Source organism: Hypanus sabinus, unplaced genomic scaffold (assembly GCF_030144855.1).
Source record: "Hypanus sabinus isolate sHypSab1 unplaced genomic scaffold, sHypSab1.hap1 scaffold_503, whole genome shotgun sequence".
Lineage (NCBI taxonomy): Eukaryota > Metazoa > Chordata > Chondrichthyes > Myliobatiformes > Dasyatidae > Hypanus > Hypanus sabinus.
The window spans coordinates 268,547-287,500 of NW_026781370.1; the positions used below are offsets into that span (position 1 = coordinate 268,547).

Genomic DNA, 18,954 nt, shown 5'->3' on the forward strand with positions numbered 1-18,954 from the left:
CCGTAAGTCAATGTTTCTCTGTACCTGTACCTTCCCGTAATTGTGCACTTGGCAATAAATTCAACAGGACCTGAGAAATCTCAGTGAGATTTGATTAGTGATGATCATCTTGGCAGCTCGGTAGGTCGAATGTATGAGACAGTACACCGTTAAATGCAAAACCCTGAACAGTGTCGATGATCAGAGGGATCTCAGACTCCAAGGAGGCGGGGCGATGACGTCAGTCACAGGCTGACAGCGCTGACTGTGGACTGAACCATAAGAGAGAGAGAGAGCGATCTGCAGACAGGCAGTCGGCCAGTCTAAAGAGAGAGAGAGAGAGAGAGAGAGAGAGAGGAGAGAGAGAGAGAGAGAGAGAGAGAGAGAGAGAGAGAGAGAGAGAGAGAGAGAGAGAGAGAGAGAGAGGAGAGGGAGAGGGAGAGGGAGAGAGGGAGGAGAGAGAGAGGGAGAGAGAGAGAGGGAGAGAGAGAGAGAGAGAGAGAGAGAGAGAGAGAGAGGAGAGAGAGAGAGAGAGAGAGAGAGAAGGAGAGGGAGAGGGAGAGGGAGAGAGGGAGAGAGAGAGGGAGAGAGAGAGAGGGAGAGAGAGAGAGAGAGAGAGCGAGGGAGAGAGAGAGAGAGAGAGAGAGAGAGAGAGAGAGAGAGAGACTGGAAAAGCTGATCGCTTCAGTTAGGCGCAGCTGAGGCTTGGAACTCTCCTATGCCCACAAGAGTGGGTTAATCATCGGTACACGGAAACACAACGAATGTGTGTGGCTGTCACTTCGTATAATCCATAGGAGTGCGGTTTGGAATATGTTGTGTTAACCTTTGCCGGGGTATGTTGTGTGGTAACCCCTGGAAGACGGTATTCCTGTGACAGGTCACTTTCGCTGATAACTCGTATGTGGACGGATTCAACGGATAAGAACTTCGTCGACGGTTATTTTGAAGTAACGGCCTTTTCTCTACGTTTCACCCTGGATTACAAATATCTCTCCCCCATCATTTATTCCGTAGATTACTGAACTTTCCTACTTTACCATCTCAAGACTCTGAGCTTTGTTCCCTCAGGCTCGAAAGTTTTGGGATTTATATTGACACATATATACACCGAACACTGTCAACTTTCCTTTATTTCATTAAGTTACTATACACTAATAAAGAGAATGTATTTAACATCAAAACCAGACTCCTGTGTGAACTCTATTGCTGCTGGTTCGTTTCTAAAACGTTTCAGTTCGTAACACAGTTTTATAAAACTAGTTAGACCACATCTGGAGTGTTTCATACAGTTCTGGTCGCCCCCATTCTCGGAAGGATGTCGGGGCTTTGGAGAGGGCACAGAAGAGGTTTACCAGGACCCTGCCTGGATTAGAGGGCATGAGCTATAACGAGAGGCTGGACAAACTTGTGTTGTTTTCTCCAGAGCGGCGCAGGCTGGGGTGAGACTGGATGGACGTTTATAAGATTACGAGAGGAATATATAGAGTGGACAGACGATATATTTTTCCTGGGGGTTGAAATGTCTAATACATTTAAGGTGAGAGGAGATGTGAGCGGCAAATTTGCTTCTTTCCACAGACTAATGAGTAGCTGGAGTCTCTGCCGGGGCCGGGGGGGGGGGGGGGGGGGGGGTGGGGATCCACCAATCCCGACACGTGATCCCATTTGCCCCTGCCATTTAACCGCAGATGCCGCGCGTCTGTTCCCGGGCCCCGCCTCCCGATGATGTAACAATCTCTCCGCGCATGTTCACAGTCTCCGGGTGGACGGTGTTATCCTCTCCGCTCAGAGCTGAAGTTGTTCGGCTGTGTGATCGGGAAAGATTTTCGTCTCTTCCGTCGGGATCACTGTCTGGGGGCCGAAGATATCACTTTCCCATCGGTGAGTATTGAGACCGGTCCCGAGCGGGGAGATCCGATGTTGGTCGTGAGCACCGAACTGAGGGCCAGTTAATCATTTATTTTCCAGTTATCTGGGCTCGTCAGAAATGTGTCGACTTCACTTAATCTGCATTGAACGATCCAAACCAGGAGCCAAGGCTGTCTGTTTCTGCAGAATTTAAATAGAAGTCCCGCCGACAGGTCACGTGAGGCTGTGTGTTGCAGATTCGCCCTGCCCTCCGCGTTGTGACACAAGATCACGTGGTGTGATTTTGGCCACTGAGTCCCATTAATTTCCCGAACTCGTCTCGCTTCCAGAGGCTCCTCGCTTTTGTCCTGGAGCTTTATGGCTGTTGTGTCTTCTCCCGGACTGGGGTGGGTGAGAAAGGAGAACGTCCCAGGTTGTGGGAATCTTTTATTTCACTGCCTGCTTTACCGAGGACTGATCTGGATCCAAAAGACTGTGCAGTTCCTCTCAGTCACGGGCGGACAGTTACCATGCAAAGCGTGAAGTGTCCGGATGGGAAACTCTATAGTGTGTTGATAAAAATTTGGTGAGGATCAAAGTATATATGACAAAGTTCTTGTTGTTTCTTCTATCTTTGTCATTTTTGTATAATTAATTCAGTAGCTGCGGTGTGTTCTGACGTCTCCGGACCGGCTTTTCCATGTTTACAACAGTAGAAATAGACCCGTGAGTCTGGTGTTCAAACTGTGTGAGGGGACCCCTCACTGTCACCAGTCTGTCACTCGGTGGAAATCAGGCAGAATCTCAAGTTGCACTAAAAACGAAATGTTTGAAGTCATTCTGACGAAACGTCATTAACCTGAATTGTAAAGTTTGTTCCCCTCCCCGCAGCTGTTCCTTACCTGCTGAGTGTTTCTGGTAATTCCACTTTCTTTTTATTACATTTAACCTGGAAATGGAAATGACTCGATCTGTGTTAGTAGAACAGTAAAGAAAGCAGAACTTTTCCCTGTCAATTATCCTGGAACCAGTTTGTCTGTTATTGCTGGAAATGTGTTCAGTACAGTTGTTGCTAACGAGGTTCAGATGAATAATCTCAGAAGTGATAGAGATGGTTCTGGACCTGGAGTTCAGAGGGACGGTGGGGGTGGTGGAGGGATGTATGGTTAAGTAAACCTACCAAATGCTGAAAAGCCTGGATACTGTGGACATGGAGACGATGTTTCCATTAGACAGAGAGTCTGTGATCTGACAGCACAGTCTCAGAATAAAGATGCTTCCAGTTAAAATTCAGTTGAGAATTTTTTTTTGGCCATTAGGTGTCCGAAGTGTGGAATTTGTTGCCAGAGAGGTTGGTTGAGGCTGCGATTTGGGTATATTTATGACAGAGATTAATATATTCATGATTGCTAAGTGGCTTCAGGGTTACAGGATGAAGGCAGGAATATAGTGTGGGAATAAAAATCAGCCGTGTTTGAGTGGTGGATCAGATCAGATGGATCAAATCACCTAATTCTGTTCCTTATGTCTTACCATGACTGAATGATGGCTCCTTCTTATCCCATATTCTTTTATGTCATGTGAGGGACAATAAAAGATTGTTCACTGAGATCATTATATCTGCCTTCAACATTTAAATTTCAGTGAGTTTTGTTCCTGTTAACATTAAGCAGAAATGTTTGGTCCTCCTTTGAATTGTTAATGTGCTTCATTATCTTTCATGTTAAAGTTTGACCTGCAGTGAGAGATTTATTGGAAGAAAACCCAGGACTGAAGACGAGGGAACAGCAACAAGTGAACCAGCCCGAGGACTGAGAGCATCAACTGGAGAGAAACCAATCTGGCTCGGAGATTCCGGTGATTCAGTCAGGAGAAAGTTTGGTGAGTCTCATTTACTCAAACACTGGTCCTTTTGACATTACATACCTGTACAAGGGAAGGTAGGAAACAGCTGGAGTGAGACTGAAGAACCAGTTATGCCTCTGTCAGACCCAGTTGCAATCACTCCAGGTCTGGTACTGTTCTTCCAGCAGGCCAGCCCTTTGAAACCAATCCCATTCTGTGGAAGTCAAATCCGGAGAGAGTCTCTCAGAGACTGTATTAGTACAAACTCTTTATTCCAAGTATCTGGGGCTTACTCAGTTAGTCACTCAAACAGGAACAGTCAATGACTGTACCCACCCAATCCACTAACTGACTAGCAATTCCCCTTCACCACAGATATATCCATCCAGATACTCCCCACACTAGACAGGCTGGAACCAAATTTATTTACTACATGACAGGCTGGAGCCCTAAAGACAAATGACAAAATAGTCATAATGGCTTACACACACAGAACAGACTGAAACTGTCCTATCTCTGCGCATGAACACACAAGGTGATGAGAGTCCTGAAACCCTAACTAGCTACCCTCAAGAAGAAATATGGCTCAGCATGGCTTAGTACATCTGTTGATCATCAGCAGTTTCTTTCAGAAAAACAGGCTGCTATTTTTTAACGGTGTTAAACTGTACTTCATTATTCCCTCCTTTTTGATCATTACATGAGCAACAAAACAGTAATTTTTTACAGAGAAAGCAACCAAGTACAGCTTTGACTTCTCAGTGGGAAAAACAGCATACATCAGTAATTATAACAATGATACGTACAACTATTAGGACATAATGCAATATCATGCTCAACATATTACAAACAGGCCTTCGAAGATCACTTTTTCGACCCTTCCGTGAACCCGTGTAAATCCTGCCCTACTCTCTTGATGCTGTCACTCTCCTAGGCAGTGTGCTCGGAGAGGGATGTAGTGTTATTAGACATATCAGGGATAAAGGTGCAGCATTCTGTATCAATAATAGCACAAGCTCCCCCTTCTCAGCTGGGATAAAATCTAAAGCCGTACGATTCTATACGACTGTTTGCCAGATTGCAATCATTTCAGTGGGTGTTTCTGTTACTTGGGCCTGTGTTTCTGTCAGGGCCCCTGCAGTATTGTGGCCAGCTCCTCAAGTGCTGTAGCCAAATTAATTATCTCTTGTGAATTCCCGGCTACGCCATAGGAGAGAAAAACTATCATCAAAGATCGCTCAGTCTCAGTTATTCCTCTCCTCTGCTGGGCACCTGCAGTTATGGCCAGGAAGCATGTTTCCCAGTGTAGAAAGTTCTGTTTGGTGGGGGCCTGAGATACATCTGTCAAAACACTGTGTCTGTCAGGGCCCCTAGTTCTACCCATTTGGCATAAGTGTGACAGAGACAGGAAAATCTTAACTGAATGCTGGGGTGAGCCCTCTCAAAGACATAAACACAAACACCACTGTTACGCACCCGTAATGGTTTAAATGAACCAGCAGCTATAGACAACACCTGGAGTCTAGTTTTGATGTTAAAAGCGCTGGCTTTATTAGTATCTACTTGTATAACAACTTAAGCAAAATAATCTAAAGTTAAAGGTGTTATGAGTACACATATGTGTAAATATAACTCCCAAACCAATGAGCTCAGGGAATACCAAGCTCAAAGTCTTGAGATGGTGAAGTATAAAAGTTCAGTTAAGCCATGGAATAAATGACGAGAGAGATATTTTTAATCCAAGGTGAATGTCGAGAGAAGGCAACTACACTGAATTCCACAAATTCCACTGTGGTAAAACAGGATAACAGTCGCTGTAGGTCTTATCCATCATTGCTCTAAATCCACATACAAAATATCACCAAAATTAGCTTTTCACAGGGATAAGTCTTCAAAGGGAATGACCACCCAAGCAAGGGTTAACGCACAGCTAGATTCCGCAAGGTACTCCCAATCCAGATCCAACACACAAAGTATTACTTTCCTTTCTTTTTCAATCTTTTTATTAAATTTCATATATAAAAAAAAAACAACACAAAATAATGAATAGATTACAGATTCAATAAACTTGAGATTACATTAGTAATAGGATAATAATATCCTATTAAAACATCCATCAACAAAAGGTACATAAATCAATCAAGTCTATATAAATATATATGAAAAACAAAAATAATCGTCGAAAAAAGAAAAAAAAATTGAAATTATATATGAGAAAAAATATATAATGAAAAAAAATACTAAACTAAAACTAACATGGGCAATAATAGCACTTTATAAATATATAAAGGTGTCAAGAAAAGAACTCCAGAACTCCATACCTGAACAAGTATAAGTAGAGAAAAGGATCTGAAATAAGCCAAATTAATTCATATGAAAGTGTCGAATAAATGGTCCCCAGGTTTCTTCAAATTTAATTGAAGAATCAAAGATAGTGCTTCTGATTTTTTCCAAACTCAGATAAGAAATAGTTTGGAAGAACCACTGAAATGTAGTAGGAGGATTTACTTCTTTCCAGTTTTGTAATATAGACCTTCTGGCAATTAATGTTACAAAGGCAATCATTCGTCTGATTGAAGGGGAAAGCTGATTGCCATCTTCATTTGGTATACCGAAAATTGCAGTAATAAAATGGGGTTGTAAATCGATATTCCATACTGAGGAAATGACATCAAAAATGTCCTTCCAATAGTTATGTAAAGTGGGACATGTCCAAAACATGTGAGTCAATGAAGCCACTTCTAAGTGACATCTGTCACATTGAGGATTAATATGCGAATAAAATCGGGCAAGTTTATCTTTAGACATATAAGCTCTATGTACAATTTTAAATTGTATTAAAGCATGTTTAGCACAAATAGAGGAGGAATTAACCATTTGTAAAATTTTTTCCCATTTATCTGTTGATATATTACATCGAAGTTCTTTTTCCCATTCTTGTCTAATTCTATCCGATATTTCTGGCTGTATCTTCATAATCATGTTATAAATAAAAGCTACTAATCCCTTCTGACAAGGATTAAAAGTAAAAATCAAATCTGAAAAATCCGATGGAGTTGAATTAGGAAAAGATGGAAGAATTTTATGTAAGAAATTTCTAATTTGTAAGTATCTAAAAAAATTAGATTTAGATAATTCAAATTTGTTGGATAGTTGATCAAAAGACATCAAAGTACCTTCAAAAAAAAGATCACGAAAACATTTTATACCTTTCCTTTTCCATATACTAAAAGCTTGATCTGTCAATGAAGGTTTGAAAAAAAAATTACATAAAATAGGGCTGTCCAGAGCAAAGTTTTTCAGATTAAAGAATTTGCGAAATTGAAACCAAATTCGTAGTGTATGTTTAACAACAGGGTTAGATATCTGTTTATTGAATTTGGCTAAATCAATAGGAAGAAAAGAACCAAGAACGGAAAATATAGAATATCCCTTAACCTCACTACATTCCAAATTTACCCACTGTGGGCACACAGGTGAATCCAAATCTAGTTTCCAGTACATTAGGTTACGAATATTATTCGCCCAATAATAAAATCTAAAGTTAGGTAAAGCTAGACCACCATCTTTTTTAGACTTTTGTAATTGCCTTTTGCTTAACCTAGGATTTTTATTTTGCCAAACAAATGAGGAAATCTTTGAATCAATATTATCAAAAAAAGATTTAGGAATAAAAATTGGTAAAGCTTGGAATAAATATAAAAATTTCGGTAAAATCATCATTTTAATAGCATTAATCCGACCAACTAATGATAAAAATAAGGGAGACCATCTAGTAGTAAGTTGCTGAATTTGATGAAGCATAGGTAAAAAATTCAGTCCAAATAAATCTTTATATTTCTTGGTAATTTTTATACCTAAATAGATAAAGTTATCAGTAACAACTTTAAATGGCATCCTATCACTCAATAAAGTTTGCGCGTTTAAAGGGAATAACTCACTCTTATCTAAGTTTAACTTATAACCAGAAAAACTACCAAATTGAGCCAACAAGGATAAAATAGCAGGAATAGACCTACTAGGATTAGAAATATATAACAACAAATCATCAGCATAAAGCGATAATTTGTATAACTTCTCATTACGGGTAATACCAAAAATATTAGGAGACTCACGAATAGCAATAGCTAAAGGTTCTAATGCAATATTAAATAATAAAGGACTTAAAGGACAACCTTGTCTCGTACCACGAGATAATTGAAAAAAAGAGGATCTATAATTATTTGTAAGAACAGAAGCAACAGGTTTATAATATATTAATTTAATCCATGATATAAAATTAGGACTAAAATTAAAGTTTCTCAATGCATTAAATAAATATGTCCATTCAACTCTATCAAAGGCTTTTTCAGCATCTAATGAGATAACACATTCTGGGGTTGTAGGTGATGAAGTATAAATTATGTTAATCAATTTTCTAATATTAAAAAAGGAATATCGATTCCTAATAAAACCAGTTTGATCTTCTGAAATAATCTGTGGTAATACCTTTTCTAATCTAATGGCTAAAATTTTTGTAAGAATCTTAGAGTCTACATTTAATAATGATATAGGGCGATAAGATGCACATAAGGTAGGATCTTTATCTTTTTTAAGAATTAAAGAGATAGTAGCTTCATAAAACGATTGAGGTAATCTCTTCTTAACAAACGCATCATTAAAGATTTCACATAGCCAAGGAGAAAGCAATAAAGAAAAGGTTTTAAAAAATTCTACAATAAAACCATCAGGACCAGGAGCTTTCCCTGAATTCATTGATGAGATAGCCTCTCTTATTTCATCCATAGAAATAGGAGCATCAAGCAAGCTACAATCTTCATCTATCAGTTTAGAAATATTCAAATTATTAAAAAAATTATCCATCGTAAACCGGTCACCGTCAAATTCTGATTGATATAAAGATTTATAAAAATCTTGAAAAGTGTTATTGATTTCTTTATAATCAGTAGTTAAATTACCGTCTTGTTTACGAATTTTAATAATTTGTCGCTTAGTCGAAATAGCTTTTAATTGATTAGCTAACAATTTACCAGTTCGATCACTATGAATATAAAATTGAGCCCTAGTCTTAATTAATTGATTCTCAATTGAAGAAGATAATAATAAACTATGTTCCATTTGAAGCTCAACTCTCTTCTTATAAAGTTCTTTGGTAGGAGTAACGGAATAAATCTTATCAATTTCTTTAATTTTATCCACCAATAAAGCTATATCTGAATATCTTTGTTTTCTTTTACCAGCGGAATATGAAATAATTTGTCCACGAATAAAAGCCTTGAAAGAGTCCCAAAGTATTCCTTTATCAATCTCTTCATTATAGTTTGTTGAAAAAAATAAGTCAATTTGTTGTTTTATGAAGGTAATAAATTCTGGATCTTGAAGTAAAGTAGCATTAAGTCTCCAAGATCTAGTATTGATAGAAGAATCCGAAATCTTGATAGATAACTTCAAAGGCGCATGATCCGAAATAGCAATAGAATCGTATTTACAATCAATAACATCTGTTAATAAACGATGATCAATAAGAAAGTAATCAATTCTAGAATAACTATGATATACATGTGAAAAAAATGAAAATTCTTTACCTTTAGGGTTCAAAAACCGCCATATTTCAGTAATTCCAGAATCAACCATAAAAGAATTAATAAGTAAAGCTGATCTATTCGGAAGAGTTCGAATAGGTTTAGATCTATCCATCGAAGGATTCAAACAACAATTAAAGTCTCCACCCATAATCAACATATATTCATTCAAATTAGGAAGAGAAGTAAATAAACGTTTAAAAAATTCAGGACAATCAAAGTTTGGAGCATAAATATTAACTAAAACAACTTTCCGATTAAAAAGTGAACCAGTTATCAACAAAAATCTACCCTGTGGATCAGAAATAATTTCATAATGTGTAAACGAAATTGAGGTGTCTATAAAAATAGACACACCCCTAATTTTAGCGGTACAATTTGAGTGAAATTGTTGACCTTTCCAGAACCTAAAAAAACGTTGATTATCCTCCCTCCTAATGTGGGTCTCCTGTGCAAAAATAATATTAGCGTTCAATCTATGGAATACTTTAAATATTTTTTTACGTTTAATCGGATGATTTAAACCATTAGTATTCCACGAGATAAAGTTAATAGATTTATCCATCATACCAATATTAATTGTGTGTATCATAAAAGGTTAAAAAGACACATAACCCACAATTTAGGAAGAAGGAAAATTGATTCAGGAGCAACCGGAGATCCTGACACCTCAACAATATTAACAATTTAAAGTCAGCCCATAAACTAAAAGCAAAAAAATAAAAAAGCAAAAGCATGAAAAAAGATCCCTCCCCCCTCCCCCCACCCTTTGAAAGAAAGCCAAGCGGCAGGCGCATAAACTAATACTAATATTACCCCCATTTCAAGATGGCAGCTCCATAAGAAAATTTTTTAAGAAAAAACTATATAACACCCCAATTAAAATATAGAGTTGCAAAAAAAAATATATATATATATATATATACCTACATATATATATATATATATATATATATATACACATACACATACACACCCATATCAGACAAATCAAAAAAAAACTAAAATAGTAAAACCAGAAAGATCATTAATAAAAAAAAATGCACATTAAAGTTTAAAAATGTGATACACCTTTAAAAAAGAAATTCCATATTCAGATACAAAGATGACGTTTCACAAGCCAAGACTTATGGGAAGAAGAAACGACATTTTGAGAAAGCCATATTACAAAATATGAATATAAATTCAGCAATCTAATAAGAAAATATAGTAAAAAAGTTATCAAAATAGAATATTTTTATAAAAAAAAAGATTTAATAGACACTACAACATATTTAAAAAAAAAACTAAAGAAAAAGAATTCAAAACCTTTGTTCCATTTCTAAATACAGGCAAGCAAATAAACGCTTATAAAAAGTAAAGACTTATGGGAAGAAGAAACGACATTTTGAAAAAAAATAATTCATTATTACAAAATACAAACGTATATAAAAAAAGGATATTATAAAAATTAAAACAGCATCTATAAGCAATAATAATAGTAGTAAAAAAAAAGACCCAGACCCATAGTTCAAAATAAGAAGTTATAACCCAACTTCCAGGGTTAAAACTTAAAATGAAATAACATCCTCTCTCCAAAAAAAAATCTTCAATGTAACTCATAGTTCAAGTTGCACTAGAGGATCGATATTCTTCAACAAATTTCTTCGCTTCTTCAGGAGTGATAAAAAAGTGTAGACTGTTGTCGGGCAGCACCATTCTAAGTTTCGCTGGATACATTAAAGCTTGTTTAAATCCAATCGAATGAATCTCTGCCATCACTGGTTTAAAAGCGATCCTGGCTTTCATTACTTCATACGAGTAGTCTTCAACTATTCGAAATGAATAATTTCTGTAGGAGATCATACCTTTTTTACGAGCTAATCGAATTAGAAGCTCTTTCTCACGAGGATAATGAAGGCGAACAATCACCGCTCGTGGTTTATCAGACACAGACGAAAGCCTCGCAACTCTATGAGCGCGGTCAATAACAGGTTCATTTTTCAAACCTTCACCACCGAAAATTTCCCACAGTAATTTAGAGAAAAATTCAGTTAAATCACCGGACTCAACTTTTTCGGGAATTCCGATGATGCGCAAATTCTGTCTGCGAGAACGATTTTCAAGATCAGTAATTTTAAACTTGTACTGATCTAAAGTTTTAGCAGTCGACTCTATCTTCTTCTCTAACACTTCAATTGTACGTGCTTTTTCACAAATTGATTGTTCAAGAGTCGTGATCTTATTTCCATGCTGTTGAACCTCTAACGCCTGCGACTGAAACTTAGTTTCAAGCGATTTAACAACTCCTTCAAGATCGGATATTTTCGAAGTAATCCTCCTTTCCAAACTTAACAGTTTACTGTCCAATTTACCTTCTAGTCTGCCTTCCAGAGCCGCAAATTTAGCATCCAGTTTATTGTCCAATTTACTTTCCATAGCCGCAAATTTAACATCCAGTTTAGTGTCCAAAAGACCAACAATTGCGTCGATGGATACAGGATCCTTAGCCGATTTCTTACTTGTAGCCATTTTAGGTTTGACAAGATTAGATCAACTATTATTTTAGGAAAAAAGGGTCAATCAAAGGTAGCAACTCATATGATTAAGTTCGAAAAGGTCTAATTAAAGGGTGATTATAGTTAAAAAAATAAAGAGCGCCTAAAAGGCAGATGCTTACGTCGCCATCTTGAAACTCCACCCCCCACAAAGTATTACTGACAGTGATTTGCACAGAATATCCCTTCTCACAAGTGTTTACCACAGAACACACCCGAATCCTGCTAAGGGTTAACAAAAGTGGTAGCCATGAGATACTCCAACAACATTCCCATTTGGATTATACGAATTATCACCAACAGTGATTGGTCACAAGGGTACCTCTTCAAGTGAATTACCACACCCAGGCAAGGGCTAGCACAAGTGGTCCTCACAGGATACTCCCAAACCAACAGATCCACTCCAATGGATCAAACAAAGTGACAAGGATGAATAATCCTTGCTTCAATGAAACAAACTGGGAAGTGTAAACACGATGTGTGGTCAAATAGTTCCAGCGCGCGTTCGTGCTCTCTCTCTCTCCCCCCCCTCTCTCCCCCCCTCTCTTCCCCAGAAAGCTGGCGACTGATGTCACTCAGGCACTATCTCTTAAAATGACAATCCACGGCAAGAAACCTAGAGGTTCATCACTCTCCGCTATCAATCAATACAATTTCCTTTAATCCGAGAGAGTCCTTCTACTCAGTTCCTTCAGTAACATCTTTGCAGTCTGTTCAATGTATTGCCCCTTCAGTTTCACAGTGTCGGAGTGGTCAGTAACACTTCATATGGTCCTCTCCAGCGAGGTCTGAGTTTCCCTCAATCCCAGTTCCTGATCAGGATAAATTCCCAGGTTCTATGGTGGGATAGTCACTCCTCTCTGCTGGGTAGTTCTCTTCCTTGTAAGCCTGTCATACCTGTGAATGTAACGCTTGGAAAATTTTGGTTAGTTGGCATATTTATTTCCGCATCTCTTCCAATATCTAATTTTGCTGGTAGGCTTTCTGGGAACAATGGTGCACAAGGTCTTGGTCCCCAGGATATCCTCATGGGCCGTTCATAGATGTTTTAAACTGGTGACAACCCTGCTTTCCCCTATGGGGTAACCCACGTGGAATAGGGCTAACGGTAGGACCTTCGACCAAGTGAGTCCAGCCTCCACCGTTAGTCTGGCCAGTTTACTCTTCAGAATGCTGTTGGCTCTTTCCACTCTGCCAGCGGCCCGTGGGTGGTGTACACAGTGGAATTGTTGCTTGATAGCTAATTCGTTACATACCCCTTCGTATATTTTCACCACAAAGTGTGGGCCATTGGTAATTCAATAAAATCAAATTGTAGACAGAAAAACGTCCACCTGTCAAGGGACTCGTACCCGGTGTGCATGGTGCAGGCTACCAACCATTCCCTCCTTTCCCAGGGGTGGTAAATCATGTATATAATCAGCCAATATTGGTAAAAACTGTGTAGGAACACAAACCTGTCCCGCTGGGGTAATCCAAAAAGCTAGGTCAGGGTCTTTCTGGCACCCCATTTGGGACCACAGTTTGCGCTCTTCCTCAGAGGCGTCCCCCTGAAAATTATTTACCTCCCACATGTCTGGCAAACCCGTTCTGCTTTAGTCATGGAGGGTTGCTTGACGGGGAACCCGAGGAAGCTACAACTACTGAGGATAGTGCCGCACTTTTCACAGTTTGATCTGCTAGAGCATTGTGTTTAGTGACACAGTCGGACATGCGTGTGTGGGCCGCACATTTCATAATAGCTAAAACTCGAGGTAGCTGTAGAGCGGTGAGTAAGTTGTTTACAAAGGTGGCATTACTAATGGGGTGGCCAGAGGAAGTCAGGAATCCCCATGTTCCCAGAGAGCCCTGTAGTCATGTACAATCCCAAATGCATAACGGGAATCTGTGTAAACGTTCCCACTTTCGTCTGTTGCCCCAGCAACAGAGCACGAGTCAGAGCAAACAGCTCAGCCTTCTGCACGGAGACAGCTGCTTCAAAAGAGGCCTGTTCAATTACTTCACTGTCCGTCACTATCGCATCGTTTCCCTGCTGGATCCACAAAAGAGCTTCCATCCTCATAAAATTGATTCGGGCTAGAGGGGGTATTGTGGAATGGATAGGAGAGTCTGTCCTTTCACTGTGATCCGGACGGGCTAGAGGGGGTATTGTGGAATGGATGGGAGAGTCTGTCCTTTCACAGTGATCCAGACGGGCCAGAGGGGGTATTGTGGAATGGATGGGAGAGTCTGTCCTTTCACTGTGATCCGGACGGGCTAGAGGGGGTATTGTGAAATGGATGGGAGAGTATGTCCTTTCACTGTGATCCGGATGGGCTAGACGGGGTATTGTGGAATGGATGGGAGAGTCTGTCCTTCTTTCACAGTGATCTGGACAGGGGGACAGTTGGTGCGACCGACTTCATGGCCTGAATTTGCTCAGAGATGGGGTATAGCGTCTTGGGATCGGTCAATATTAAAAGTGTGTCTCACCAGATGTCCCGCCTTCACCTCAGACTCCTTCCAGTATCGGAGTTGGACCACAGCCAAGTCTTGCCAGTCTCCCTCGGTGCTGGAGGCTTGTTTCAGCAAGGTGTAGGCAATGGACTCTAGGCTCTTTGGCTTGAACCCAGGGCAAACCCTAACGGTGGTATTGGGAACCACCAGTCCTGTCTGTCGCCAAAAGAAATCTGGAACTTTGGCCAGAAATGCAGTACGGTCTCTTCCTTTATCCTCTCCAATCACCGTGACTGGGAATTTCTGTCCCTCGGGGTGCATAATATTGGCTTTCCTCAGTTGAGCACCACGAAGGGTCATAACACAGAGTCACATGAGAGCTGGCCACTGGCAGAAGGGGTTCAAATACACTGGAGTCCAGATAAAGTGCCCACCACTGGGTGATCAGAGGAAGCTATCAGTTGTTCACAGTTCCAACATGATATCCTTGTCCGAGCATAGAATCTCAACTTCCGAAGGACAGAACAAGTCTCTCCCTGCAAGATTAAACCCCCGTCTGGTGGTGACAGTAACTGAAACCTCACGCTGGTTCCCCTGGAATTCCACCTGCAATGGCTGGGTACGTGAATACGTACGTTCCGTGACTCTGAACCCAGACAGAGTGATTGTAGCGTCTGATAGCTGGAATCCCTTTTCCGAAACTGTTTCCTGTTTGAGAGTGGTTGTGTTTGCCCCATATCAATCATAAACGGAATTGAAATTCCAGCACCTGTCAATATTACACTGGGCTCTTCCTGAGGGGTGGTACTCACGGTAGGAAGCATCCTTGCTTGTCCATTTCTAAACGAGTTGTTGTCCCCACCTGTCCCTTGGTAGGTTTTTATTCCCATTTCTGATCCCCAGATGTAGCCCGTTCGCATCCTTCTTCCCACTGAAAATATTCACCTTTAGTATTAGTTCCCTTCGGTGTTGATCGAGGTTCAAAAGTCAGGTCTCAGTAATATGTCAAAGCTCGTCATGTTTGATTTCGGTCATTGTCAAGCCAATCCAAATTATTTGTTTTAATGATGTTGGCTAACTCAGTTGGTCAGCATTGGAGCAGTAGGGCATTGAACTGGGGGGACAGATTCCCATCATTAAAGGCTTGGTCTCCTACGAAGGTGCCGTAGCAGGCCACAAATCACTCCCAATAGTCTGGTCCCGATTCCCCAGGGTTAGGTTTGCATCCAGGTACTTTAGTGATGTTTACAGGTTGCTGGAGAGCCCTTTCCAAGGCTTGAATGATCTGGTCGGTCTGTTCATTCTCATTATGGTTTCCTGCATGTAACTCCTGATAGGTTTGGTATCTCAATTCTGCCTTCCATTTCTGCCCTTTATCAGCTGAGAGAATCATGCAGCAGAGACTGAATAAATCTTGCCGAGTCGCATTAAACATATGCATAGTACTGTGGACACACTGAGTAAACTGTGCAGGTTTTTCTTTTCTATCTGGGGCCTGATTCATGATCATTATCATTTCTTGAGGCTTCCAGGGAGCATACACAGGAATCACTGAGGGCTGTCCCTCCTCCAAGTCCTAGGGGGAGCGTTTGCTAATGCTGTTCAGGAGGGTTTAAACTAATGTGGCAGGGGGATGTGAACAACTGCAGAGAGACAGGGGTGCAAAATGAAAGTAGAAGCAAAAAGTTGTAAGGTGAAAAGTAAAAGTGGCAGGCAGGCAAGTCCAGGGCAAAAATCAAATGGGCTACTTTTCAACATAATTGTATAAGGGCTAAGAGTGTTGTAAAAACAAGCCTGAAGGTTTTGTGTGTCACTGCGAGGAGCATTTGTAACAAGGTGGATGAATTGAATGTGCAGATAGTTATTAATGTATATGATATAGTTGGGATCACAGAGACATGGCTCCAGGGTGACCAAGGATGGGAGCTCAACATCCAGGGATATTCAATATGCAGAAGCGACAGACAGGAAAGAAAAGGGGGTGGGGTAGCGTTGCTGGTTAGAGAGGAGATTAACGCAATAGAAAGGAAGGACATTAGCCTGGAGGATGTGAAATCGATATGGGTAGAGCTGCATAACACTAAGGGGCATAAAACGCAGGTGGGATTAGTTTACAGGCCACCTAACAGTACTAGTGAGGTTGGGGATGGCATCAAACAGGAAATTAGAGATGCGTAAAATAAAGGAACAGCAGTTGTAATGGGTGGCTTTAATCTACATATAGATTGGGTGAACTGAATTGGTAAGGGTGCTGAGGAAGAGGATTTCTTGGAATGTGTGTGGGATGGTTTTCGGCACCAACATGTCGAGGAACCAACTAGAGAGCCGGCCATTCTAGATTGGGTATTGAGCAATGAGGAAGGGTTAATTAGCAATCTTGTCGTGCGAGGCCCCTTGGGTAAGAGTGACCATAGTATGGTGGAATTCTTCATTAAGATGGAGAGTGACATAGTTAATTCAGAAACAAAGGTTCTGAACTTAAAGAAGGGTAACTTTGAAGGTATGAGACGTGAATTAGCAAAGATAGACTGGCAAATGATACTTAAAGGGTTGATTGTGGATATGCAATGGCAAGCATTTAAAGATTGCATGGATGAACTACAACAAGTGTTCATCCCAGTTTGGCAAAAGAATAAACCAGGGAAGGTAGTGCACCCGTGGCTGACAAGGGAAATTAGGGGTAGTAAAATAGCCAGAAAAAGTGGCATTCCTGAGGACTGGGAGAAATTCAGAGACCAGCAGAGGAGATCAAAGGGCCTAATTAGGAAAGGGAAAAAAGATTATAAAAGAAAGCTGGCAGAGAACATAAAAACTGACTGTAAATCTTTTATAGATATGTGAAAAGTAAAAAATTGGTTAAGACAAATGTAGGTCCCTTAGTCAGAAACAAGGTGAATTGATCATGGGGAACAAGCACATGGCAGACCAAGTGAATAATTACTTTGGTTCTGTCTTCACTAAGGAGGACATAAATAATCACATGGAAATAGTAGCGGAACGAGATGGAGGAACTGAGGGAAATACATGTTAGTAGGGAAGTGGTGTTAGGTAAATTGAAGGGATTAAAGGCAGATAAATCCCCAGGGCAAGATGGTCTGCATTCCAGAGTGCTTAAGGAAGTAGCCCAAGAAATAGTGAATGCAGTAGTGATAATTTTTCAAAACTCCTTAGATTCTGGATTAGTTCCTGAGGATTGGAGGGTGGCTAATGTAACCCCACTTTTTAAAAAAGCAGGGAGAGAGAAACCGGGGAATTATAGACCGGTTCACCTGACATCGGTTGTGGGGAAAGTGCTAGAGTCGGTTATCAAAGATGTGATAATAGCACATTTGGAAAGAGGTGAAATCATCCGACAAAGTCAGCATGGATTTATGAAAGGAAAATCATGTCTGATGAATCTTATAGAATTTTTTGAAGATGTAACTAGTAGAGTGGATAGGGGAGAACCAGTGGATGTGGTATATTGGGATTTTCAAATGGCTTTTGACAAGGTCCCACACAGGAGATTAAAGTGCAAACTTAAGCACACGGTATTGGGGGTGTGGTATTGATGTGGATAGAGAATTGGTTGGCAAACAGGAAGCAAAGAGTGGGAATAAACAGGACCTTTTCAGATTGGCAGGCAGTCAGCAGTGGGGTACTGCAAGGCTCAGTGCTGGGACCCCAGTTGTTTACAATATATATTACTGATTTAGACGAGGGAATTAAATGCAAGATCTCCAAGATTGCAGATGACACGAAGCTGGGCGGCAGTGTTAGCTGCAAGGAGGATGCAGGGTGACTTGGATAGGTTAGATGAGTGGCCAAATTCAAGGCAGATGCAATTTAACGTGGATAAATGTGACATTATTCACTTTGGCCTACTCCTGCATCTATTTTTTATGTTTCTATGTGTGGAATATTAAAATCTCCCACAATCACAACCTTGTGCTTACTGCAAGTATCTGCTATCTCCTTACAAATTTGCTCCTCCAATTCTCACTCCCGATTAGGTGGTCTATGATACAACCCCACTACTCCTTTCCCATTCCTCAATTCCACCGAAAAATGCTCCCTAGACGAGCCCTCTAATCTGTCCTGTCAAAGCACTGCTATAATATTTTCTCAGACAAGCAATGCAACACCTGCCCCTCCAATCCAATCACACCTGAAGCAATGAAATCCAGGAATATTTAGTTGCCCATCACACCACTCCTGCAATCATGTTTCTCTAATAAATACAACATCATATTTCCAGTTATCAATCCATGCTCTAAGCTCATCTACCTTTCTTACAATGCTCCTAGCATTAAAATAGATGCATTTAAGAAACTCTCCACCTCTTCCTCTCTGTTTATCCTTATCTGTGCGAACAACTTTATTATCTCTTTTTTTTCCTTCTCCCCTACATCTTCGGTCTGAGCGCTCCTACATCAGGGAGGAAGTTCAAATCAGCTCCGTGTTAAATGTTTAACCATCACGGTGACTGAAGGCAGCTGCAGGTTCATGAGGGACTGTTACTGTCAGAGTCTGCAGTTCTTGCGGTTGCTCATCACACCCAGGACTGACCCCTGGTCACTGAGCATTGGGGGAGTCTGTTCTGCTGATGTTAGCCTTATACTAGACTGCGGTTTAATATTGTGTATCTGTGAAAGATAAATCAGTTCTGTATCAAATCCCGTGTCTCAGGTACTTATTGTCTCTACCACATTCACAATGTACACTAGAAAGGCCACTTGGCCCAT

General features: G+C 40.3%; 1 protein-coding gene across 1 annotated transcript in view; it reads left to right on the plus strand.

Moving 5' to 3' along the window:
- Positions 1 to 1,713: 1,713 nt before the first annotated feature.
- LOC132389218 (zinc finger protein 585A-like) overlaps positions 1,714 to 18,954 on the plus strand; it is a 29,623-nt gene continuing 12,382 nt past the window's right edge. The window contains exons 1-2 of the mRNA XM_059961687.1: positions 1,714 to 1,863; positions 3,560 to 3,711. The gene's annotated coding sequence lies outside the window, so the exon portion shown is untranslated. The remainder of the gene's footprint in view (positions 1,864 to 3,559; positions 3,712 to 18,954) is intronic.